This window comes from Pipistrellus hanaki (assembly GCF_964339955.1).
Source record: "Pipistrellus hanaki genome assembly, chromosome: 2".
NCBI classification, from domain to species: domain Eukaryota; kingdom Metazoa; phylum Chordata; class Mammalia; order Chiroptera; family Vespertilionidae; genus Pipistrellus; species Pipistrellus hanaki.
The window spans coordinates 15,456,804-15,484,721 of record NC_140504.1 but is presented as its reverse complement, the minus strand read 5'-3'; the positions used below and the strand labels follow the sequence as shown (position 1 = coordinate 15,484,721).

At 34.8% G+C, this 27,918-nt stretch overlaps 1 protein-coding gene across 2 annotated transcripts in view; it reads left to right on the top strand.

The window, feature by feature from the left end:
- Window positions 1–27,918, top strand: part of LOC311617529 (uncharacterized protein) — a 438,209-nt gene that overhangs the window by 304,625 nt on the left and 105,666 nt on the right. The gene's annotated exons all lie outside the window — the stretch shown is intronic.

The following is a 27,918-nucleotide window of genomic DNA, read 5'->3' as shown; positions in this document are numbered from 1 at the left end:
TGAATAACAGAGTACATAATTTTCCCACATTTTTCTCAGCTTTTCCTAGACAATAGAATTTTAAAGTGGAAAAACCATTAGTACGGTTTTAGATTAATAACATAACTAGGTTCATTTGTTACTTTTATAGGTAACCTCATAGCTGGGTTATTTAAATTTTTTATTTTTATTCATTTTGGGAGGATTATGAAAATCTTTATCATTCTAATGGGGAAACTATTTTTTAAAAAGTTGCCCTTGCCAGATTGGCTCAGTGGGTAGACCTTTGGCCTGAAGACCCTTAGCTCAAATGGCTAAATTCAACCCTAATCCTACACTTAACTTCAACCCTAAAGTTCATAATAGGAATTCCAGTCAAGGGCACCAGGCCCTGGTCAGGGTTCCTGTGGGAGGCAACCGATCCATGTGTTTCTCTCACATCAATGTTTCTCTGTCTTTCCCTCTCTGTTCCACTCTCCCTAAAAATCAATGGGAAAAAATATCCTTGAGTAAGGATTAACAAAAAACAAACGAAAAACCTTATTGCTCCTTCTACATCTTTAATACCAGATTCATATTTTCCCCCAGCCTCTCTTTTCTCTGCCAGCCCCTGTAGGTAGCCACTTTCATTAACTTCTGGTTTACACTTTCTGTATTTTTTTCACTAAGGAGCAGATACATTTTTACTTCTGCATATCCCCTTGTTTTTGACAAGAAAGGTAACTACTGTAGGTGCTCTTACAGTTTGCCTTCTTCATTTAACAAAACTTCCTGGGAACCACCCAACTCAATCTTCATAGAGAAATTCCTTATTCTTTTCTCAAGGCTATATTTAGTAATACTCTGTTGTGCTGCTATAAAACTACTGCTAGGGTTAGGGTTAAAGTTAAGTGCAGGATTTGGGTTGAATTTAGGCATTTGAGCTAAGGGTAGAACTAGGAATAGGATTTAAGGTTAACAATTGGGTAGGGTGAGGGCTAGGATTAGCATTATGTTTAGGATTAGGGTACGGTTTAGTGTTATGACCTATCAATAGCTTTCCTATTATGAACTTTAGTTTATTTCCAATATTTTATAACTGAAATCACTACTGTGACAGATAACCATGTGCATATATGTATTTTTTAATTGTTCAGAATATTTTTTGTTTTGTTTTGCTTTAAATTAATCTTTATTGCTGAAAGTATTACGGATGTCCCCTTTGCTTTTGTTCTTTCCCATTGACCCCTCCCTTCCGCCCCTATCTGTGACCATGGACTATGCATATTTTCATATAAATTCCCCAGTTAGTCTCTCCCCTCCACCCTCTCATCCTCTTATATCATGTTTTTACTTATAGAAGTTACTAATATTTTCTTTGCCTTCCCTCTGAAATTCATCAGTCTGTTCCCTGGTTCTATTCTAAATCCGGATCTATTTTGTTCATCAGTTTATTTTGTCCATTAGATTCCACATATGAGTGAGATCATGTGATACTTATCTTTCTATGACTGGATTATTTCGCTTAGCATAATACTCAAGGTAGTATCAGGGTGTAGTTCTAAGAAGTTGGGTTGCTGAATTTATAGATAATTGAATATGTAGTTTTAGCAGGCATTGCCCAAATTATTTCCAGAAGATTTATTATTCCTATCAGTAATAAGTGGGAGGACCTAATTCCCCATAGCCCCATAAACAAAATATGATATTAATTTTTGCCAGTGTAAAAGTTAAATGGCTTCACAGTGTTTTAATTTGCATTTTACTGATTATGATGAGATTAGAATATTTTCATATATTTGGAGAGTTACTTCTATATTTTTTTGTGAAAATTGTCAGTGCAAGTATTTTTCAAATCTTTGATTTAGGAGTGTTTTTGTTGTTGTTTTGTTTTTTCCCCTCAGTCTTTAAGAGTTGTTGATATATTGTGGCTATCCGTCCTTTTTGGTACATGTTGTGAATATTTTCTCCTAGTTTTCAGTAGTTTTTCCCCCAGTTTTTCAGTAGTCTCCTACAGAATTTTAGATGTTTTAAAATGTACTCAAGTATAACAATCTTCTCTTTTATTGCTTTTGGATTTGGATTCATATTTAGAAATCATTTTTTCTAACACACAAAGAGGTATTCATGCATTCTTCTAAGTACTTATGATGTGGTTTCATTTTAACATTTAGAACCTGAATTCATTTGCAGTTTATTTTGTGGGATACAATGAAATATGCACCCATTATTTATTTATTTTTTCAAATAGCTACCTAGTTTTTCCAGCACCATTTATTAAGAGACAATCTTTACTGCAATTATTTGAGATGTTACTTTTGACATGTGCCTAATTTTGGACTGTTTTGGACAAGTACTCCATTTTCTGGATTACTTGTATATTTATGTGACAATATTACACATTTTAACTACAGAGGTTTTATGGTACATTTTTTAATGTCTGATAGAGCTAGCCTCTTTTGTAGGTCTTCTTTTTTAGTGTTTTTCTGGCTATTCTTTTATGTTTTGTTCCAAAGTGAATTTTAGTATCAAAATGTCTAGCCTCATAAAATAGCTTGCTGGTATTTTTATTGGGATTTCCTTAGGTTTACAAATTAACTTAGGGGAAACCCACATCTTTATAAAGTTTGGTCGTCTTAGTCAAGAATATAATGTGTTTCTTTTTATTCAAGTCTTCTTTTATGACTTGGAATATTTTTAAATTTTTAAATGTTCTATATTTCTCATTTAATTAATTCTTAAGTATTTAATCTTCCTTATTGTAATTGTTAATGGGTTTTCTGTATCATTGTCTTAATTTATTGGCATATTAAGGCTCTTTGTTTTTTCATGTTAATGTTACATAAGACTACTTGCGGAATTATTTATTTGTTTGAGTTAGCTTTATTATTGACTCTTTCAGGATTTTTTTCTGGTATACTATCATGTCATCTGCAAAGAGATAGAATCACTACTTTTTTTTGCCATTCTTATACCACTAATTAATTGTATTGGCTAACATCTCAAGTACATTGTTAAATATAGTATAAATAGTGGGCATGCTTATCTTTTCCCAATTTTAGTGGAGCTGCTTCTAATGTTTTCTCATTAAATAAGATATTTGATATTGGCTTCTGACTATATGTGTGTGTGTGTGTGTGTGTGTGTGTGTGTAAATTATAGAGAATTTATAATTTTCTGCCTAAGATCTATGATAGTATGATAGTAATATATTTCTAAATATTGAAGTGATTTCCCATTCCTGGAATAAAGCCCATTTGTTTATGTTCCATTGTTTTCTTCCCATGATATTGGATTCTGTTTGTTACTATTTTGTTTAGGGATCTTGAATTAATGATGAGTGATATTCATCTTTTGTTCTTTTTCTCTGTATTATGTTATATGTCATCGTTATGCTTATTTCATAAAAGGCATTATGAATTTTTGTATCCTTTTCAATGTGCTGGAATAATTTCTAGAGTCTTTACGCTATATGATCATTGAAAGTAGCTAAATGTCCCCTAAGAAATAAGAGCCTGTTGTTCTATGGGGTCTGTTTTAAGATTTACAATTCACATGGAGTCAATTTTATAATATCTACCTCCCCTGTAAAACTATCTAGTTCTTCAAAGTTATTTTAACAGAGCACTTCAAAACAGGTCTATCTATGTGTGTCTGTGTGTACATGGTTGTGACTATACTATCTCATTCTTTCAAATGATCAGTTCGCTAGTGTTTTCCTTCCATCAATTTTCCCTAAAACAAGATTTTAATTTATTAATTAGATGTATTTTTTAAAATTATTTTATTATCTGAAAAATTCCTTCTTTTATTTCTATTATTCCCATTCTTGTTTTGTAAATACATATAATTTCTTATTTATTGCCTTATAATTAGGAAGTATTGTATGTCATGTTTTTACTTATGGAAGTTACTAATATTTTCTTTGCAATTTAATATGGAATCAATTTTTATGAGCATATTATGAGTACCTGAGAAAAATGTGTATTCTCTATTCTTAGGGGATAGAGTTCAATATATTTCTATAAGATCTACCTTTGGTTATGTTGGTTGCATCATCTATCTCCTTTCTTACTTTTTGACTACTTGTTCTGAATTGTACTTAGTGGCATATTAAAGCATGGTAGTATTAGTGTTTTCTCTTCTTGTATCTCTTGTAGATTTTGCTTCAGAGATGCAGGATGTCATTTCATTACACCTTTTCTATCTCTATGGATGATTTATAAATATTTCTCATTTAAAGAACAGCAGAATACATTGGAATTAACTTCCTGCTGTACATAAAAATAAGGTTCTATGGATACTTCAAAATAAAATTCTCTGGAGAGACTTCAAAACAGATCTAACCTACCTCAAAATATTTTCTATACAATTTTTATACCAGGCAACACTATGATAATTGTCTGTGTATATTGTTATGAAACACTTTGTTTTAAAACTAGATTACTATTTTAATGTTAAAAATTAAGTACTTTAGCCCATTAAAATACTGAATTTTCATAAAATTTAGCTCAGTGCATCATCTGAAGAGCTTATATTACAAATGCATAGGCTTTCCCATCTGTATGTGGCCTGAAACTCAGAAGCAGAAAATCGGGGGCTGCATTGGAAACCATTGCTGAAGTCTAGTGATTTTGCAAGTATTCCTCTTAAGCAAGTTTTTATTCCTCACTCAATCACTTTACTATTCAGATTCATTCAAACCTATTATGGTACTTTGCTGATAAATGTTCCCCTTATGGACCTTTTGAATTTTGACTTGATTATGATATATATATTCAACAATTTAAAACATGCTTAGATTTAAAATAGGCAATATTATGGCTTTATTCTGAATAAAATATAATCACTTCCTTAAGTACATCATGCTTATCACCCCAGACAAAAGAAGTCAGATGAGCTATACTACTAACATCTTACCAACACCTATAAATAAAACTGAATGATGTGATTACTTAACAAATTCATTCATCATTATCATCATCATCATAAAACTTTGTATATGATAGGCATCTTGGCATTGAGTAAGACTATGAGTGATAAATAAACTACAAAGAACAAACATGAAGAGGGATTATTTGAAAATCATGCGATAAAACTCTAACCATTTAACTTATTCAAACAACAGAAATATTAGTTTGAAGCCCAGTCTTATTCAATTGGGATTTCTGTAGACTCCAGAACTAACATCACCTTATGTCAGGTAGGGTGATATTCCAAAAAGTCTTTGTTCTCAGGTTTTCATTGTTTTGCCTAAGCCTCAGGCACAGTTTCAACTTGAGCCTGGGTTACAAAATTGTTAGACTGAAGTCTCATTCCAAGTGACAAATGAAAGCATGCCATCCCTGTAATTCTCCACAAAATACAAAGGAAAATAACAGGTAATATTACTGCCTGTATTGCATTTGTCTGGTAGTTTCTCTGGGAAACTAGTAGGTGAATTATTTATCATTTCCTTTGGTTGCAAAATAGATGAGTGGTAAGGTTGATACTGTGTGTTTGCACATTGCACACTGACAGTAATTTTCACAAAATAATTCTGGTATAACTCTGGCAGATGCCTGAAAATGGTGGCCTTATTTTCTCAGTGGTGACACAGAGACAGGGAGTTAGGGAATGCTCTGCCTCGGGGCTATCAGTGTGAATCCCTGAGATGACTAAAGGCTGGGAAAGAAGTTCAAATCTGTCTTCATTTGCCAGGCAAAGATGTCTCTAAAAACTAATTTTCAATTTAGATATAAATGTCACCTTTGATTTCCCTTCATAATGTGTATAAACATAGAGCCTCCTTTGTCCTTATTTCCGAGTTCCCTCACCTCATGCTATTGGAGGTGAAGCAAAAGTCAGGAGAATTATTCTCATTTGAAAAATGACCAAATTATTATTGCCCTGGAGCAGGGCACAGTGGGAGTTTATCAGTGAGTCATTTTATGGCCTTTGATAATGTTTCTATCTCCTGAATCCATCCTCTGCTAATATTCCTATAATTTCCAAAGCAACTCTATGGAAGAATTATCAGCAAAATTGTTCTTCTCCAACAGAAATAGCTTAGTTCACAAAAGGTAAAGCAGATTTTGTTTGTTTTTATCCAAATTCAGAAGATGAAAGTCATATACAACAGATGTTACTATTACCGTAGACAAAGAAAAAACTCAAGATATTTCCATTTTTGAAATAAAGTGAAAAGTCCAACCACTATTTTATTCCTGTTCTTTATTATAAATAAGACTAAAGAATATTCAATAAAATTGTTTCATTCATGGTATAATCATGCGTCTTCATAAATATTTAAATATTAATTAAAATACAGATGTGTTGCTATTCAACAGATTCCTTACAGTGACATATGCAAGCCAAAATGTTGCATTTATTTCAGAGTTTTGAATCTGTCAAAAATGCCCTGGTATATTACTCAAGGGTTACAACTAGTAAATAATTCATTGCACAAATACTGATTCCAGATAATATTGTCATCAAATCCTGCTTCTAAGAAAGAAGATTCAACAGTTATAATAATATACATACTTTTAACAGTATTAAGGGAGCAATTATTTAGAATACTATATTTGGTGCAAAGACTCATGAGACCGTAACTTTTCTACCCCATCAGTTCTTTTTGAAACAAACAGTGTGGGCAGGATGATATTAAATATACTTTTATGCAACTTGAAACTAAAATTTGTCATGCAATAATTATTTTTGAAGCATGAGTTTGGTTAATAGATGCTCCATGTTTATAATAAACAGTGACTATTAGAGAGAGAGTTTCAGGGATTATTATTTTAGCAGAAAAGGAACATTTTTGAGTCTAAGAACTACTGTGATCACACTTAAGTTGTGCAATTGTAATAATAAAAGCTAGGAATAGTAATGTAGCAGTAATGCATTTTGTATGTATTTACTTTGAACAAGACATTTTGGTGTATACACTTCATATTAATCTGACAGTTAAAAAATCATAGATAGTATTTGGCATTTTACATGCACAGAAGCTGGTCTCAGAAAAATTAGTTAACTTATCCAAGGTTAATCCTCTGCATAACTTATATTCTTTTCTATAAATGCCTTTTCCCCTTGGTTAAGCTAAACCTTTGAAAAGTGCCTTAATCATGCAATGTAATCTTGATATAATGAGAAAAGAGTAGTGCCAACTATTTGGGGTTCTTTGGATAATAGCAAGGAAATTATACTTTCTTACAGGATATCATTTGGCCCTGGGTATAATGGTCCAGTCTAATTGTCAGCTACTTTGTAATGGGTTTTCGTTGTATCTGGTTTTCTACTTTACTGCAATAAATAGGATTGCACATTTAATGAGAATCACAGCTATAAATGTGGTATTATGGATGACGTCATATGCAACACATGAGACAATTATCTAGTGAACAGTGCTTATGGCCATTCTACATTGCTTTTTATTGACATGTTTTACAAGAAAAACTCTTTTGTAACATATGAGGTGATATTGGAGGAATTATATAGTATTTTTAATGGAAAAATTATGAAATATTCACACTATCTAAAACCTAAAACGATGATGAGTAGAGATGACACCTGCTCTACACTTCCATACACAGGACTGTTCCCTCCAATGTTCTCTTTTTGTCTAATTAATCTACAGGTAAGTCTGAACATTTAGTGAGTTAAGTAAATGTTAATGTGGTTCCTTGTTTTTTATTTTTATTTTAACTCAAGCTATTCTGAACAAATTATGATTTTAAAAAATTTCTACCAAAACATTAATTTTAAAACAATTTTAAGAAACATTTATATGTCCCAAATTAATTGAGTATCAATACTGGGCCAGATACCTTATTTGAGACTTGAGGACCGAAATAAATGATTTAGTCTGTTGGTTGAAATATGCAAGTTAATAAATGAGTATCCAAGGTTCTTTTAATGAATGTCATGGTTTCTATATTAGTCTAAGAATTAGTCTCAAGGAGTCCTGAAATTTTAAAATTATATGTAAATCTCTGTGGGTCTATAGATGTGAATATTTTGCTATAGAAACTGTTCATGGATTTGATCAGATTCTCCAAAGATTGACAACATAACAAAGTTATTAATTAGTAGTCCTCTTCTTACTTAACAATAGAAATAAACTATGATAGTTTTATTGGTGAGTTCTTTAATATGTAAAGAACTTGGGGTTAAAAGTACTGTGACTTGCCCTGGTAGCTCAATCAGGTAGAGCATTAGTTTAATATGCCCAGGTTGCAGGTTTGATCTCTGATCAGAGTACATACAAGAATCAACCAATAATTGCATAAATAAATGGAGCAACAAATCTCTCTCTCTCTCTCTGTCTCTCTCTCTCTCCCCCCCCCCGCCCCGTCTCTCTCTCATTTACAAATAAAATTTAAATAAAAGTATCATGACTTGCCTAATGTCAACTAACTTTATAATAATAATAAGTTGTCTTTTGACATTGGCTAGAGTTGCTTCCCACCATATATTTATCTCATTGATATTATCTTAGTTTTTTTCTTTTTTTCATACTCTAAGATGTTGGCTAGCTATTTAGCCTGAAGGATTTTTCCTACATTCTCTTTATCTGTTAAATGGAAATAAAGGCTTTCATATGCTTCCACGTTTCATAGGGAAAAATTCCAACCCAGCAAGGAAGGGAAAGAGGGAGATAAAAACACCACGATGAGAGAGAATATTGATTGGCCGCCTCCTGCACATCCCCCACTGGGGAATCTAGCCTGTAACCCTGGACATGTACCCTGACTGGGAATTGAACCACAACCTCTTAGTTCATAGGCCAATGCCCAACCATTGAACATACTGGCCAGGCTTCTGCTCAGTTTTTTAAAGAAACAAATGACAACCAGAATTTAAAATGTCAGTTTCCTGTGAGAGACCTAATCTCAGAACATTCTTCATCTAAGTCACCATAGCTCTGCTGTCTAATGATCTTTAATCATCATAAGTATAAGTTACAACATAGAGATTCCATTGTATTTCCTCTATTCTCTGCCAACTAGGACAAGCGCATAACAAAAAAGAAATTTAGGTATTTCGACAAGCTTGGGCAAGATGTTCTCCTTAGGTTTGTAAACCAGATAAGGTAGTCACTCTGAGGAGGCCCGTCTCCATGTATTCTAGTATGAGTCATAAGTGGTTTGGTTGCCTTTTTTTCTTGTTTGATTCCTGAATGATTCCTTAACATTCAGGTTTGGTTTCTTGGTCAGGAAAACTGAGTTTTTCATGTATCGGTTTAAACGATAGCAACCTAGTGCTTTCTTATAGGACCTCAGAAATTGTCACTAATCAATGCATGTATATACACCTCTATGAAGAATGGTTAGCTTATTGATAATCCCTATATGAGAACTGTATTAAAGAGTGTATTTATTTTTAATTGAAAATGGGAAGGCACAGACTTCCCCCAAAAAGGTAATGAGCCTTTCCTATTTTATTAGGAAGAGTAAAGTTCATGTTACAGTTCGCATATTTGTCTAACATTTTGCTGCTGCAAGGCTAAAAAATAGAAGGAAATTAAGTCAGCCTTAGCCTTTATAAAAGGCATTTTTACTCTGACACACCACTGGGTGGAGTACATTGCTAGCCCAGGATCCAATATTACTGTATTCGAAGGTGCTTCTGCGCCAGAAGAGAGAAACTCCTAATCAATTTTGAGGTTGTGTGCATTGTTTTAAAAAGCTGGACTTGTTTAATAGAGGCCAAATGACTAAAATAGAATACCAACATCGAATATACTCTGGCATTATAACTCTCAAGAGTGGACCCATCTTTCCCAGACCCATGGGGGATAAGGATTGAACCCTGGCTAGAAAACTCGGAGAGATTTATCTGGAAGAAAGCCATTTTATGTTCTGGTCAAAAGAGCAGCTGCAATTTGGGCTGGATTAGTGTTTTAACTCTACGTGGAAAAGCATAAAGCTTTTTTTTTTTTTTTTTTTTTTTTTTTAAATAATGGAATCAAACTGTACCCAGATATTGAATTTGACTTTCCATTTGATGTTGCTTCCAATGCAGCTTATATTGGAGCTGAGACTTAATATCACAATAAAATGAACCCTGTCAGATGCTCTCGGGGACTATTGTTGTTGAGAGCATGTATCTGAATTTGGCCTTCAGAATATTATGACAGAGAATCACATTCTCTGTGTGCTAGTGCTCCATAGATTTCAATTTCCCCCATGCCTTTCTTGTCTCTTTGTTTCTCTTTAAATTCTAGAAAAATGAAATTTGCCAATCAAGTCTAAAAATCTGCCATCTTACAAATTTATTAGACCTCAGAACGCTGCACTGTAGTACAATTGTGGCATTTTATAAAACTATTTACAATCTATGGTTCTAAATGTGTACGGTCTCTCGAGTAAAGATATTTATGTTCTTTGAAAGACGGGATTCTCAGTTTGACAAGTCCCTTCTCTTTGTTTCTTTTCTTCCTTGAATTCACTTTCCTACTCGCTGTATACCTCTTGGCTTGCAAACCTCACCCTATAGCTTTCATGTTTCCAAACCACTCCTCCTGCTCCATTTCTATTCCAAAATGCATTCTCTTTCATCTGTGTATCCTTAACAGCCTCCTATTTTCACTTCAGTAATTTTTTTTTCCTAATGCTATTATGGATTCTTTATTTCTCTCCCCTACCCTTGCTTTCCTCCCCTACACATCCTCTTCCCCCACCCCTAAGGATAATATCTCATCTATTTCTCTCTGTTGAACCCGTGGTTTACCCAGGGGAGGGACTTTCTCATACACAGCTCAATGCTATGATGATTTCCGTGGTGCCAGCATATTTTAACCACATCATTATCATGTCATCCTAAAGCCTTGCTCGCAGAAAACACCATCTTGAAAAGGATTTTATTTCCATTAATCAATTTCAGAACTTGAGATTCGAGCACTCAAGGCATTTATTAGACCACTGCCTACTCCTTTCCACATTCACGCCATTCTCTTGACTATCTAAGGAAAAGGAATTGTGCAAGAGTCTTTTCTCCCTCCATGCTTACCTCTCCTTTCTATATCCCATGGAGCCTTCTCCCCCCCGCACCCCCAGCCTCTATTCTTCCATACAGTAGTTAAATCAGAGCATGCGGCAGGACGGCATTGTGTGAACTGGTGGCCACACAAGTACTTTGTATTCACTGGAGGTTTAGAAGTACAGCAGCTGCATATAAATATGCATAGTTGAGAGATTCATGATGGTGCCACCTCATTCGAGTGCTGGTTGGCTGCAGTGCAGGCACTACAAATCAATGAACATTTTCCCCATCCATCAGCTGCTCGCTTGCAAGCAGACAAAACACTTACAATGCCAGAAACCCACAGAGAGCTCCTTAGTGAACGAAACCTCACTGTCACAAGATTTAAAATAGCCTTCTTCCTCCCACTCCGAGCCTCCACGGCTCTCGACCTCAAATGTCTTTTTTCTTATCCAGTGTGGATCGCAAGCACTTAAAAAATAACACCAGGAAAGAAAGAAGGAGAGGAGGGGGGAGCAGTAATAAATCAGGGTTTTGAGGGTCCTCACATTACACTTGTCAAAAACAAAAGATTCTTTGAGCATTAACCCTTTTGGAGAATAAAAAGCCATCATAAAGATGAATTCGTTTATGTTGACTATACTGCTTTATTCTCGCAGGCTTAAAGTGTTGAGCCATTTATGTATGCAAAGTATTGTGCCATGCTGCTGCAGACACTTGTAATTTATTGGTAGTTATTCAATGGGTTTGAGCTTAAAGAAGTTATGATATTCTGATATAAGACAAAGAAATTATAGACATATTTAATAGCAGAAATCATGTTTTCTTCCATTGATGGAGCAATTTTTTTAGCGGGCTCAGATAAATTTATATTGCAAATCATTCCCTCGATGTAGAAATTTTAATAAAAGTTTAATTTTATTTAATGAAATTCTCTATGCAATATATTAATTAATCAAATATATATTTCTGGGCAAAAATGTAAGTTAATTGCTTCTAGAGAATAAGTCTATTTTTTATTTTTAGAAATATTATCATTAACAACAAAAATAGTTCATTCTCATATAGAATTAGTCACTTAACAGTTTTTAACTCTTTCTGACAACTGGCCAATCAAATTTCTAGTAAAGGTAATAATTAGTTCAATCTTTATTTATTTATTTATTTATTTATTTATTTATTTATTCCTCTTTTTCATCTGTCAAATACCTACTGTAGCACCAGGGGACATAAAATAATATATGATAACATCTATAGCCCCTGTTTTTAAAATGTGAATATTTTGGTTAGGGAGTTAGGAAACATAGATATGATAGAAATTACCACGTGACTTTGAAATGTTGAAAAAGTCTAGTTTAGGTTTTGGCATGTTGAAGATACTTAGTAAATATTTAACAAATGTATGCGGCATCTTTATTTAAAACTAATCTAACTGGCTAATATGCTTGATTATCATATTGCAGGAAGGGTAATACCAAATAGAGTGAAAGTAGTTCTAATTATCCATCACTACAGCTCAGAGAAGCTGACTGTCATGCATACAGTTTATTTGCTTATGAGCCACAAAACCATACTTTGAACCCTTATCTGCTGAACTGCAGAGTCCATCCATTCACTTTGACAAAGCAATGTTGAATTACAATACTGAATGTGATAATTACTGGAGTGGATCAGAGGACTTAAAGATCACTTCCAGCTGGGATGACCACAGAAGGCATCGTTATGAAGGAGTGGCATTTGAGCAAGCCTTTGAAGAATGGGCACAGGAACAAAGCAAATGCTACAGACAGGGGTGAGCAATGGTGAAACCTTATGACTCTAGAAAACAAGTTGCCAGGAAGACGAGGGCCATTGCTTTCAGGGAAATGGATGCTGCAAATAACACCACTATTTAAAGAATTGCCAAACAGGCTCCTCACTTATTAGAAATGGAATCCACAAATGGATTTATATTTCAGGTTTCAAATGAAAATCAGTTAAGCTGTCTGGATCCCAGTTTCTTCATTTGCAAAGTAAGGGCTTGAGCCAAATAACCAACGAAGATACCTCTAAGGAGGTCTCTTTTGCAATGTTTTCATTTTCTTTTTTTTTTACCCCAGAAAATGCTAGAAGTAATTGATTCAATGTATAACAGATATATAAACTATTTACATGTAATTGTTAGAACACAAAGCATCTCTAGATATTTACATATCTATATCTATCTGTGTATAAACCAGTTATTTGCATTTAACAGGCTAATCTAAGCTATACATTTAATTTCACAAGAGCTTTTGTTTTGCCACATATTTTCCACCATTCTGCTTTTCATTAATATTTTAATACTAATTCTTGTACCAATTTTTTCAACATATAAGGAGAAGTAAATATTAAGCATATGATAAATGCAAGTCTTGAGGATTATGCACTCTTATATCTGATTCCATATTTCAACTATTGAAGAAGATATAGAGATTGGAATATTAGATATTAAGTCAACAATAAAATGGCATTTTGAGGGTATTTGAATGCTTTTGATCAGATTTACATAGTTTCCATCTTTCTAGCCATACTATAACTCAGATAGTATTAAAAGCAAGATTTTGAAAATACATATCAAATATGCATAATTTATATATAAGTATAATATATATTCATGAATATATATAGTGTGTGTGCGTGTGTGTGCACATGCTTGTATGCATGTACACAAGTTAATGGAACATGAGAACTTAAAAAGAATAGTACAATACTTATTTTTTCCTGACTTCAAAACTTTTTTAATTTTGTCAACATTTCTCCCCTAATTTTCCTCCCAAACAAGAAAAGAGAACAAAGGGAGTGAAGTGTTTTGTTTGCATTTAGGGTGAGAAGAAAAATCAAACATGATTTTTCTCATAATTTTTGCAAAGGCTACAGAAGGAATATGAGCGGGGCAGTCTTCCTTGAATAGAATTGCCCTGGATGGAATTCCATCCTGCCATTGTTGCTGCCAGGCACATTCAGGGGGAAATGGAGGTCGTGGGAGTTCCAGACTCTTTCATTTTCCATCTCACACACTCTCTTACGTCCCCAAATGATATGTTTTGGTAAACACTTATTTAGGGTCTAGTCTATTTGGAATTGAGCTGATTTACTTAGTTTGTTGTGATGATTTGAATAAAACTGAACTTCACTTCCAGCAAACAGTATAAATTCTTTGATCATTTCAATTCAGATATTAGGTGAGGATATTTTAAGCTTATTTTAGTTCAATGAGCTTATGATCAAATTAGCTAACCTTCTTAATTGAGCACCAACTATATTCATTAGTGTTGAGTCTAGTTAAGATGAAATATTAACAAGGTTTCTGATATTGATGGCTTATATTTTCTGTTGAAAAGTAAGATTCAACCCTTAAAATGTTAACCAATATAAGGTCTTACATAGTAAAGGATAAATGAGAATAGGTTTACAAAGGCCTTTGGAAGTTCAGAGACCAGAAATTTACACACATTCTGTCTTTGAAGCTAGACAGTATCAGCACCACCTCCTAATGGTAGAAATGTCTCAAGATGAATTTGCTTTTGGGTATATTCTCAGCAGATGCAATTTGAAAACAACTGCTTCAGGCAATGAAAAGAAATGAACAAATTTGAGCTGATAATTACTTAACAAAGAGAAAATGAACTGAGGCAATGAGTAGACTGAGCAAATTTTACTATCATAACAGGAAAAAAAATCCTTTCCTGTAGAAGATCCAAGTACTATTTTGTAAGTATGATCTTGAATAAAAAGAATTTTAGTGTTGTAAAGGCATTTCTGATGAGAGGCCTGAGTTATTTTTAGGTGGGGTCATTTATTTTTGTGAAAATTATCAAACATAATATGTAGAAATTAAGAATAAATGTTCTTTAGTAATTTCTAAAAAGGAGAGGTTCTTAATTTGCTATTGGCTAACCCACTCACTGGTTCTCATAGACAAAGCCAAGAAATGTCCATCTATTTAGTCAAGCTTTGAAAGTTCAGATTCTAACTGTACCATGTCATGCCTGGGGCATGCTCCTTCATATCAAAATTTCAGGCTTCTGCTCTGCAAATTTCTTGTAAAGATGACAGGTGATATGTATAACACTAATGAACTAGCTTGGTGCCTGCCCTGTGCTGAATACTTAGTAATTATTAGTGTTGCTATCCATTCATTTATTCATTAGGTATTTATCTGTCAGGTACTGTGCTGGGAAGTGAGAAGATGAGGATGGATCAGACACATACTCTGCCCTTAAGGAATGTTCAGTATGGTGGATGACAGAGAGATGAGACAGACCAAAGATGAGCCAATTATACTACAATATAAGAGTCTGCTGAAGGAAAAGTAGAAAGAGTAAATGGAGGATACAAATATATATAACTCTGGTTTGGGAAAAGAAATATGTTTGCCCACTGGTTTAATCTTTCAGTCACTTAATCAGTATTTATTTAGTGCTTATTATATATTAGTTATTGTCCTAGATGTTAGAAATATTATGGTGAGAATAAAAATGGATACTGTGGGTTTTTTTTTCCCTATGGGGACAGGTATCATCTTATGGGAAAAGCTAGTATTCAATAACTACTACAATCAATATAAAATTTACAACTATAGTAGTTGCTACTAAGTAACCCAGTAACTCTCAACTTGGAAGATTTTGCTCCTCTTAGGGGACAATTGACAATGTCTAGAGATATTTTGTGTGGTTACATCTTGATGAGTGTTATTGGTATTTAATTGGTAGAGGCTAGGGTACTGCTTTATATCCTGCCTGCACACAATAGGTCCCCTGACAGGGAATTACTTGGGCCCAAATCCCCACAGGGCCAGAGCTGAGAAATCTTGATGTCATCTCATTACTCCTTAGAAAATATAAAAACCATGATGGCAGAGGTATCTCTCTTCCCCCAATAACATATTCTCAATGTATAGAAATGTGCCTGTCATATAACAGATGCTCTGTAAATATCTGTAGGGTGAGTGAATTGGTTGTGATTTTTTTTTAAATGTTTAAAGGTCTGGTCTTAGAGGACGTAGTAAGTTGTTAAGGAACTGAAAGAGAGCTAGTCGGTCTGGAATCAAAGCAAGCACAAGAGGATGTATCTATTGAGAAAACCAATGAAAATGGGCTTGTAGATATTCTAAATGTATTTGCAAGTCTCAACCACTTTATATGTAAAAGTTAAATTATTCCTCCTGAAATTTCATGCAGAATTTTTAAATTTATTTCAATATCACTGAAGAGCCCATTATACATGTTTAAGTAAATTCAATTATTTTCCTTTTATTGGTCAAAGAAGTCTAAAATGAACTCAGCCTATATGTTTGCATTGGCTGATTTCTATTTTCCAAGTTCGCCAAATCATGGTCTAGATGAAGAGCACCAGGGAAGAATCATTTTAATAACTTTAACAAATTTATATGTAAAAATAGATACTCCTGGGAGGGACTGGATTTCTTAGAACAGCGGTTCTTGAGGGAGTGTTTGTCGAGTGGGTGGGGTGCTGGAGCAGAAACAGATGGCTACTTCAAAAACGCTGCATAGACATCTATTTCTGCCATTTGAATCCAACAGAAAAGCAGAGCATTACTTTCCAAGACAACCTGCTCTGACTCCCTAGACTCGGCCATTTTTCCCTTTACCCTCCCAGCTCCCTTTCTATCATTTCTAGATGATGCCTACAATATAAATATCTTCTATTCTACTTTACCAATTGAGAAAGGATTCAACATCATGAAAAAAATGGTAAAAACAATTCTGATGATTACATTTAGGAAAATTTTAATATATATTATGGATGAGCAAAATCAGCAATACATTAGAAGTTCTGTCTCTCATCTATCTATATCTACCTATCTATCTATCATCTATCTACCTATCTATTGTATATATCTATCATCTGTTAAATAGTTATAATCTAAGCAGTTCACCTTATCTGTGATTACTGGAAATGCAACTTCTCTTCATCAGGAAGGATTTATGTCCCATTGCATACATATACGCGCATGCACACACACACACACACACAGATATTTTTCCAATAGCTTCTCCTCTCAAGAGTACTGTAGTAACTGGAAGCATTTAAAGACAGTGTGGGGGGGTGAGGGCATGTGTTATGGGTTGGAGCAACTGGAGAGAGGTCCTGCTTTTCTTCCCACCTTTTTTTTTTTTCAATCCTCACCTGAGGATATTTTTCCATTGATTTATTTATTTTTTTAGATAATAGAAAGTGAGAGAAAAAGATAGAGAGAAATATTGATTGAGAGAAACCCATCGGTTGTTGCCTCCTAATCAGGACCAGGACTGGGAAGGAGCCTGTAACCTAGATATACATTGAATGGTACGATTATTATGATCTCTGAATGCATAATAATCTGCCCACTCAGTGTGTATATGTATGTTTGTGTGTGTATGTGTGTGTGTGTACCAGGCTTATTTTAGAGGCCGTGTACATGAATTTGTGCATGGGTGGGATCCAGCCAGCCTGGCCAGGGTGAGGGGACGTGGGTAGTTGACCAGCCTGCCTGATGATTGAACTCCTTGTTGAGGAGACAATTTGCATATTAGCCTTTTATTATATAGGATATACACTGAGTAGCTAGATTATTATGTGTTCAGAGATCATAATAATCTGGCAACTCAGTGTGTGTGTGTGTGTGTGTGTGTGTGTGTGTATACACACACACATATGTGTGTATATATATATATATATATTTTTTTTTAAGTACTGTTTTGTGAAAGTAGATGAGTGATTGAAGGCACCACCCCTAGCACCCTACTGCTGCTGCCACTGCCAGCCACTGCAGCTGTCAAAGTGTTTTCATCAGCATTGACTCCAGTCCCTTTGCCACGAAAAAAATGACAACATTCTTTAGGTGTTTTCAAGATGTCTCTTTCATAGGATATGGAATTTCTTTTTTTTTTTTTTATCCTCACCTGAAGATATTTTTCCATTGACTTTTAGAAAGCATGGAAGAAAGAGGTTAACACAAAGAGAAACATCAATGTGAGAGGGACAGTTTGATTGTTGCTATATTTAAAATACTATACAAAAGGCCTATTTTAAAATTAATATTTTTGTGCTTTATATGTATAAGGAAGAAATTATAACCTTGGTTTTATTTTTTTAACAGATATAAGAAAAACTTTATCAGTAATGTTTAAATATAATTTCTGCTCTTCTTATGCTAGTGAAAGTACTCCATTACCTTTGACCACTTAATTAACTCTTCATTGCCAAGTCCAAGGGGTATATTTTTTTGGAGTTCCCTGATGCATTTGACTTGGTCAACCATCCTGTTTGAAATTTTGTTGACTTTTGTGATTGTCCCCTCTGTTATCATTCTAAACTTTCATTATACATCTTCCTTGTTTATTTTAGGGGTTCCTTTTTTTCTGGGAAAAATATTATTTATCAGTTTTGAATTTCTTTTCCTTATACTGTAAACACTGTTTCTGGGTGAACAAATTGATTTCCATAATTTCTATTTGCATTAGTATGCTGATAGTTCCCTCAATTTTTATCTCCAACAAAATTAATTCTTACCTGAGCTATATATGTGTTCACTGCCTCCTAGCAGGCTCTACCAGTATCTTCAATGTCAAAGCCATATCTCAGCATTTGCCTCTTCAAATTATTCTTGTTCTTATACCTTCTGCCCTAAGTGATGGTATTAGAATGAACCAGTTTTTTAACCTGAAATTTGAGAGTCATCTGTGACTCTTTCTTCAACATCATCACCTACATCTGACTCCTTCTCATATGCCTTTGAAATATTTCTTGAAACTTTCCTTCCTCATTCTGTGTATTCCCATTGCCCTGGTTTAAGACTCTCATCAAATATCTTCTGAACTACTGCAAAACCCTCTTAATTTATTTCTCCATTCCAAATCTTGCCTGATTAGTCTGCAACTAAAGAAAAATCTTAAAATATCACCCCACACATATACTTGAAAGACATCAACTATATATAACAGGAATTGCAATTATAACATCAAAGTCATCCAGAGACAGAGAAGCATCGATCAGACCGTCAAACCTCAGAAGGAAGGCAGGGGAGGGTGGGAGGTAAGAGGGAAAGATCAACCAAAGGGCTTATATGCAGGCATATGAGCCTAACCAGTGGACATAGATACCAGGGGGTGTGTGTGAAGGCATGAGTGGGGGTTGGGGGAACAATAGAGGATAAGGACACATATGTAATACCTTAATTAATAAAGAAAAAAAAGCCATAAATCCTCATTCTTGCATCTGTGTAAAATTAGTAATCAAGTAAAATATGCTATTTAAATAAATCCAAATATTCCTTCAGAATCTTTCTCAAAACAGAAACCTAACCACCAGTTACCATATATGATTTGGCAAATAAGATTACATTTATTTGTTATATTCATTATGATAAACCCTTTAGGAAAACATACTATTGTCCTTAATCTGACTTTCTGTCAATGTCTCCAGCTTTATCCCCAGCCATTCCCCTGCCTCCTAGTCTCTGTAACACTTCAGGGATAATTTCCTTCTCACATTTTGCTCTTTCTTGTCTCTGGGTTTTGATTAAGCTGTTTCCTTTGTCTGGAGGCTTTCTCTTCACACTCGCAAATTTTTGCCAGTTCTAATTCCAGTTCATTCTTATCTGACCTTGGGAACCAACTGAGTTCTCACCCTCTTCCTGATTCCAGTCAGATGATGACTCAAATCCATGTTCCTGTAACCCCCTGCACATTTCTCCATCAATCTCTACCATTACTCTTACTACAGTCAGCTATTTTTTCCAGTTATGTGTTTCTCTTACCCACTGGATGAGCTATTTTCAAGTGGTGTGCCACACTCTGGTTGCCTCAAGAATGTGTAAAACATGCAATACCTTACTATTTAGTCATTGGCCCTGACCTCTTTTCCCGTAGATTTTCAAATTAAAAAAAAAAAATGACAGCAGCTAACACAATACCCATCTGGTGTGAATGAGTCAAAATTATACCTAGTGTTTTTTATCAGATTGGCAAAAAATATAATATATATTTTAGGTATGCTGCAGAATTTTAGTAATTATTTTATGTGTGCATCAGTTGAAAATCACTGTACTAGCTGGATGACAGGCACCTTGAAACAGAAACACAGTTTTATTATTTCTGGCTATTTGAGGACAACTTAAACACATAACCAAGCACCCTGTAAGTGAAATTCATTAATTTTAAAAGTATTTCTGCATGTAGAAAAATATAGGTGAGGTTTTTAATCTTTCTGAGTCGCAACCTCTTGATAGGTACTCTTCAACCCAATGTACTTCACCTTGGTCCATGTCCTTAATTTATGATGTCAGTTTGCTATAGGAATTTGAATTTTAAACATCTGTATAAAGCACAAAACACTAAATATGTTTGGTGAAAAAAAATTAAATAATGAGTGTAGAGAAAAACTTATTTTTGGAAATTGCATACCTAAATATCAAAATTCTGTTTCTTTTGTCATGAATTATTATTATGCATCATACATGAAAGTTGTATATAACTTTATATTTATTTGTCCTTGCTCATGTTTAAAAGAATACACATTGACTTGATTACTTGTGCAATATAAATACTATTTATTCACCCCAGAGACGTGCTTTGCTTTTATGTGGTTATGGAATATCTAATAAAAGTGTTTCAAGATATTTTATAACCTAATTTATCCTGCTTTTCTGGTTTCTTAGTCATAAACTGAAGACATAACTTTGCAGATGGAAACGTAGATACATGAGCTCTGCATGGCCTGGAGAAATGTGCTATTAAAGTCCATTCTTATATATCAATATATTTTTTAGAGTTCACAGTTCAAAAATTTTTTTTTTAATTTTCTTGAACTTTCACTTGTCTAGTTTTTTAAAAAATAAACAGAAGTGATTATATCTTCACATTGTCTAAAACTCAATTCTTGATCAAGGTGCATGTGCGTGCCTATGTGTTTGTGAGCATTGTTTGGGGGAAAATGTGAGAAGAGAGACGCCAGAGGGAAAAGGGCTCAGTTTCAAAATACAGAGGCTGTGTAACTTGATCTGATAATACATGCGCTTCTGAGAAGGAACTGAGGTGAACTGGATCTCATATTTTACATGGAATGGTTTTGAGAATCATGAGACAACAATTTGAAATATTTCTACTTGACTCACTGAAACAGTAAATAGCACAGAGCAGTTTTCTCGTTGGTGCCCGAATGCAATTTGGTGACTCCTAGAATTGGAATGTGTTGAAATAGAATTATTTTTCTTAAAATATGACACAGTACGTGCACCAGACCCATTGAGAGGAATGGAAGGCTCTCCAGGTATAATAAAAAAAATTGTGGGGAGAAAACATCTGCGTAAAAAATAGAAATAATACCCTGCAGTCCTTGTTTCATGTTAGCTGGACAAACTAACATCATTTAAAGCAGGGGTCTTCAAACTACGGCCCGCGGGCCACATGCGGCCCGCAGAGGAGTCTGATCCAGCCCGCCAGGTTTTTTGAGCAGTGAGCGCAGCCGAGTTGTTACAGTAGGAATTAGTAGTTCATATAGTCCGGCCCTCCAGCTCTCTGAGGGACCGTGATCTGGCCCCCACTTTAAAAAGTTTGAGGACCCCTGATTTAAAGGAAAAGCTGACCAAGGAAATGATTGGTTCCTGGCCTTAGGAAGCCTGTATCTTCATGTGTGAGGGTACAGATGGGAACCCTTGCCTCTGAATTAAGGTGCAGCTCAACTCATTTATTCCCTTAATGTCGCCTGAATACTTGCATTGTGTCAGGGATGATAAGCAAACTGAATTGACCCTGCCGTCATGGAGTTTACAGTCTGAGGCAGATTATTCAATTCTCGCACACTGAAGTAAATATTAGCAGTCACATTTGCCAAAGAGAAGGAGTTGAGAGGAATGAGGCCGGTAGTGGTAGTGGAAGGCCTGTCTGAGAAAGTGAAACCTTAGTTGAAATTTAGAGAATGGATAGACATTAATCTGACACAAAGAAAGGAAAGAGAGCTATGCAGTGTCTTGGTTATGGAGACCCATTCTTAGGAAAGGTAAAAACCACACATAGAAATCACACATGCAGACTTCAGAGTTGTTGGTATCTGGGTGGGTGCAGGGGAAATGGATTGGGTTGGGTGGAACTTTGGATGATAAAGAATGAGAATGCAACCTTAGTTGGCTCAGTGGCTAGAGTGTCTGCCTGCAGACCAAAGGATCCCTGGTTCGATTCCAGTCAAGGTCACATACCTTTGTTGCAGGCTCCTTCCCAGCCTGGGCCCTAGTCAAGGATCCTGCAGGAGGCAACCAATCAATGTGTTTGTCTCACATCGATGTTTCTCTCTGTCTTTCCCTCTCCCTAAAAAAATTAATGGAACTGATCAGTTAACCATTCTGCCCTTACTTTCCTGAATAAAATCTTCTTCAGGACTTTTGTGTCAGTACATAGAGAACATTCTATGAAAAATTTTAAGACATGGCAGAAACATATATTATTCCAGTTTCAGTCATGCACCTTATAATGAATGATGGGGATGTATTTTGAGAAATGTGTCATTAGGCATGTTTGTTGTGCAAACATCGTAGAGTGTACTTCCACAATCCTAGGTGACGTAGTCTACAACTATAATTTTATGTTCTAGACTTTTATGGGTATAGCAGCAGGTTTGTTTACACCAGCATCACATCAAACACACGAGTGTAGTGTTGTACTCTGACATACCTACAGCTACAATAGATAATTTTCAGCTCCGTTATAATCTTAAGGAGCCACTATAGTAAACGCGGTCCATCCTTGGTTGCAATGTTGTTGTGTAGTGCGTGACTCTATTATACTAGATATTGAGCATTGAAAGAACAGACATGATGATGGACTAAACCTTCTATTTTAGTCTTAAGAGGTCAGTAAGGCGAGGCTTCAAGAACTAAGCTTTAGAGTGAAAGGGACCCAGACCAAATCTTTGCCTTTGTCCCTTATAGTCTATGTGATATTAGAAAGTCACTCAGTCCCCTCAAATGTCAGCTTCCTTATCTATAAAACAGAAATAATAATTATGAGTTTTAATTAGTATGTGTAAGTGTCCTAAAATGATGTCCAAAGCTAAGTGTTCTTCCTCTCAGATATTTTCTTGCAGTCCTTTTGTAATCGATTATGTGTTACAAAAACTTGCCAACTGTGTGCTGTTATCCCATTTTATAGAAAGATCACATGGTGACATGAAGGGGACTCTCAGCCTCAAACTTCCACATTAGCAAAACCAAGATGATAGCTCATGGCCTCCAGGATTCAGTAAGGCTGTTTCTTTTCCCTCCTGATTTGTCTAACCTTCCCACCTTAACTGAAAATGTAATGCTGACTCATGTCCCCTTTGCCCTGCTTTATTTCTCTTCATAAAACTACTGCCATATGTCATATCACATATTCACTTATAAATGAGTTCCTTATTTTTGGAAGTATACTGGGCCTCTACTTCCAAAGCCATCCCAATGGGCATGCTCCAACTGTCACTTGGATAAAAAGGATCACTTGAGATGAATTTCCACACTAGATCTTTTGGCCGAGAACCAGTCGTATCATATTCAATAGATGCTTTGTGAGCAAAAAGGCCTTATCAAATTCTTTGGATATGAAGCTACTGTTGGAACTACAGTAGTCCCCTGTTATCTACAGGGGATAAGTTCCAAGACCCCCAGTGTTGCCTGGAATGCAGATATACTGTTAAAACTTAGTCAAGTTCTTCAGCCCTGCTGGAAATGTGGCGGCAGCTTCATCAGCAGACTCAACTTCTCCATAATTGTATATTTTCCAGTCTAAAACCTATTCTTAAATTTGCATAAACATCTCTTACTGGCAGTAAATGGCTTGGTGTCACTCATTTCAGCAGATCCCTCGCTGGTTTCTTTATATAGGCTCACTGCTCTCTGTTGACATGTTGATGTCAGTTGGAATCCATTTTCTGTTCAGGTATGTCACCCCCACACTTAGTACCTTTTCCATCTTAACTTAGCACTTACCCCACACTGTGGCCGTAGCTTTTGCAGTTTGAGCTGCAACAGTGAAACTAGCACAAATTTTATATTCCTTCTTTATAATTTCCGGGATAGAAGATACATTCTTACTATAGGTCTTAGCAACCTCAGCTTATTATTTTTCCTTTCTTTTTTAAGTCAAGATTTTTTAGATTTTCTACTTTAGGTCTTCTCCTGGACACATTCAAATTTGCAGCAGCACTACTCTTGCACTTTGGGGCCATTGGCATTACAGTAGTTGAACACAGTACTGTAATGCCACAATAGTAGATCTGGTAACCAAGACAACTACTAAGTGACTAATGGGTGGATAGTATATACCTGGTACAGTGTGGACACTCTGGACAAAGGGGATGATTCATGTTGTGGGTGGGATGAAGAGGGAGGGTCTGAGATTTCATCACACAACTAAAAACAGCATGCAATTTAAATGTTATGAATTCTCTATTTCTGTACTTTCCCTTTTAATGTTTTTGGGTCATAGTTGACTACAGAAAGTAAAAGCAGGAATAAATGTGGTGGGGGTGGATGACTGTATTATCAATCATAATATGTTGAGGCTAGGAATTCATGCAGGGGGCCCCTAGAAACTATAAAAGGTTTGGGTCTTAAATACATTTTTGAAAAGAATCTGTGTGTCATTAACTAAACCACAACTTCCTGTCATAATTATTAAAGATACCAAGACCAAGGGACTATCAATGATTCTTACTCTGCACTGTGGTTCAAAGTATAGAATTGGGTTCTTTAAATTGTAGAATATAGAAGAGAAAATTGACTGTGTCTAAGGCTAGGGAGAAATAATACATTTATTTATTATGAACAAAAATCTCTACTTTACTAATAATGTCAAAAAATTTAATAATTTAAATTAAGCTTTATTTTTAATTTTGTTTTTTATTCCTTTTGTTGTTCAAATAGAAGAATATAGATTTTCAAGTACAAATAATCTACTAGTAGACATTATTCACTTAAATCCTAAAGAGGAATCAGAAGTAAACCTCAAAGCTAAAAAATGTGAAGGTTTTAATGGCCACTATCTCTAAATTGCAATACTAAGTTTAGTGGAAAATCAAAAGAAAGCATATACTGTGATAATAAAATTAGACTTTACTCATAAATATTGTTATACATGTTATTCATTTATATATCCATAAAATAAGAGGACTTATCCAGACAATCAAAAAGTGTTTAACCCAATTGGCTTACATATAATACTATACTTTCAAATGCTATTTTAGTAAATACGTGAAGTATAATGCTCTATTTGTGCATTACAAAAAGCATGCTTATTTTTGTGTTAGAGTTGTATCGTGTAGACATCATAAAGTTAGTTGTTCTTGTGTAGAAATGCTATGGTCTAATTTTCCTCCTACTCAAATGTGTTGAGCAATTTTCTTTCTTTGTAGAATATACATTTGTTGTAACCTCTTATTTTGAACAAAGAATTAAAACCTTCAGGAATGAAAGCTTGAAAAAATTATATATATATATAATTTTTATATATATATATATAGCATTTTAAATTCCATGGATTGTTCAATATCCTTTTTTGTAAGAGAGGAAACATTTTAAGTGTTTTGGTAGCATCCTAATAAGCAATAATAGTCTCCTGGATGGAGGAGAAGGAGAGCAGAGAACAAGGAGAGTTTCTGGTTTGTTTTGTATTAAATATAGTAACTTGAATTTTGCTTCTTAGTCATTCTCCACTGTCTACAAAGTCTTGCCTTCCACATCCTGGTAACCTTCCCTTCCATTGGCAGTCATCTGTACCATGTATCACTCTGACACTTGTAGAAGTGTGTGTGTTTTTGTTTGTTTGTTTGTTTTTGCCATAACTCTGATTTTGGAGATAAATTAAATACCAAAACTCTAGTCTCTAGTAAAGGATATTTGAGAATAAAATGCACAATGGATTAGAAGTATGTATTTAAGTGTTTAACCATATTTGCTTGTTTACAACATAATTGTGCCCACCCAAAATGGTGTGGATATGTGTGCGTATTTATATTTCTATGTCTTCAAATAAGAGCGCTGAACTATAATCATATGGCTTTTCATAGAAAAATGTAAATCTACCTTACAGATAATTGAAATTTTAGCAAGCATATTTCTTTGTAATTAATTCTGTGACTTCCTTTCTCTCTTTTTATATTTTTATTAATTTCAGAGAGGAAAGGAGAGGGAAAGAGAGATAGAAGCATTACTGACCTGACGAGAGATAATCATTGATCAGCTGCCTCCTGCACACCTCCCACTGGGGAATCAAGCCTGCCACCCAGGCGTGTGCTATTAACTGGAATCAAACCCAGGACCCTTTAGTCTGCAGGCCGGAGTTCTATCCACTGAGCCAAACCAGCTAGGGCATGACTTCATTTCTCTTAAGTAGAATTGGTTTAGTATGTTGCTTAAACTTTGGCACACAGAAAATCATCTCAGCATTCTTTCTTCATGATTTAAGCAGAGTTGAAAACTTGGAGTAATAAAACCCAACAAATACAGCTTATTACTAAATAATGCTTTATCTTCTTAAAGATACTAAGCTACTTTAGCTAGACACACTCCAAACTCTCACATTATTAAAATTTCACTGGACTGTTCAACATCCTTTTTTTGTGAGAGAGGAAACATTTTAAGTGTTTTGGTAGCACCCTCATAAGCAATAATAGTCTCCTATTTGGAAACACTTTTTGGGTTGTTTTATATATATATTTATAAAACTTACATTTATAATACTCCTTCTTTGATGCTCTGGAAAGGAAACATGAATTATTCTTTGACTTTGTCCAGGGAGGGGACAGGCACCTCATTAATACTGTTAGCTTCCCGTGTGACAACACAAGCTGTTTCTGAGATTACAGCGGCAGGAAACATTCCACAGCTATTATATTGCTGCCTGCCCTGCTCCCAGTCTCTTAAAATTCTAGGCCTTGATAGTGCAGAGTTAGGTTCCTTGCTTACATAATGTTGATTCTGTTATTGCACTTTCTGAAAACAAGAGGTTACTGTTAACTGCAAAACAAACTGGGCCAGGGGTTATTGTTTATCTCTTGAAAGCATTTACAAGAAATAGCTTAATAAACCGTTTTTGTCTGTACCAAAAATTACATTTTATTCATTAAGAATCACAAATGATCGTATTTTTTGTTTTTTCGTTTTGTTTTGTTTTGTTTCTTTTTCTTTTCTTTTCTTTCTTTCTTTCTTTCTTTTTTTCTTTTTCTTTTTTTTTTTTTTTAAAGAAGTCTAAGCAGATCGCAAAATAATACAGATCCGTTTAGAAAGTTGGGGGCTGGGGCGTTTGTTAAGGAACAATGGCAGATTTTCTTTGAAGGCTGTCCAGGAAACAGATTTGATGTGAAGTACTATTGGATGGCTTCTCTCATATCCAGCTAGTAATGTTATTGACTGGTTTGTAAGCTTTGCAGCCCATGCGATTTTTCCCTTTATGTTATTTTTCTGCTTTCTGCCATTGATTTGTAAACAGTTTAAGATTAGAATCCTGCCATCTAATTTTTTGGTATCTCCCTCCACCAAGAAAAGGACTTTTGAATGAGGTAGATGCAATAAATGTTGACGACATAGGTTATGTATTCAGGCAGGAGTATGAACCTTCATTAAGAAGATAAAACTTATCAAAAGGAGAAAATACAATCCAGTCCCTTTATTTCTTTTCAATCCTGAAAGTTACAAAGATTTAAGTAACTTAATGCTGTGGCATGAGTATGAGGGTGGGAGATGGAAATTCTACCCTCAGTTCCAGGAGCTAGCTATGCGACCTTGCTTTGCTTTGAAAAGTCAAATCTCAGAGGGAAAGCAGGGGAGGGTGGGAAGAGGAGGTAAGAGATCAACCAAAGGACTTGTATGCATGCATATAAGCATGTGCTGGGGGTGGGAGTGGCCAGGGAGAGGTCAATGAGGGGGAAAAGGAGACATATGTAATATTTTAAAGAATTTAAATTTAAAAAAAAAGAAAAGTAAGGGTGTTAGGCCCATTG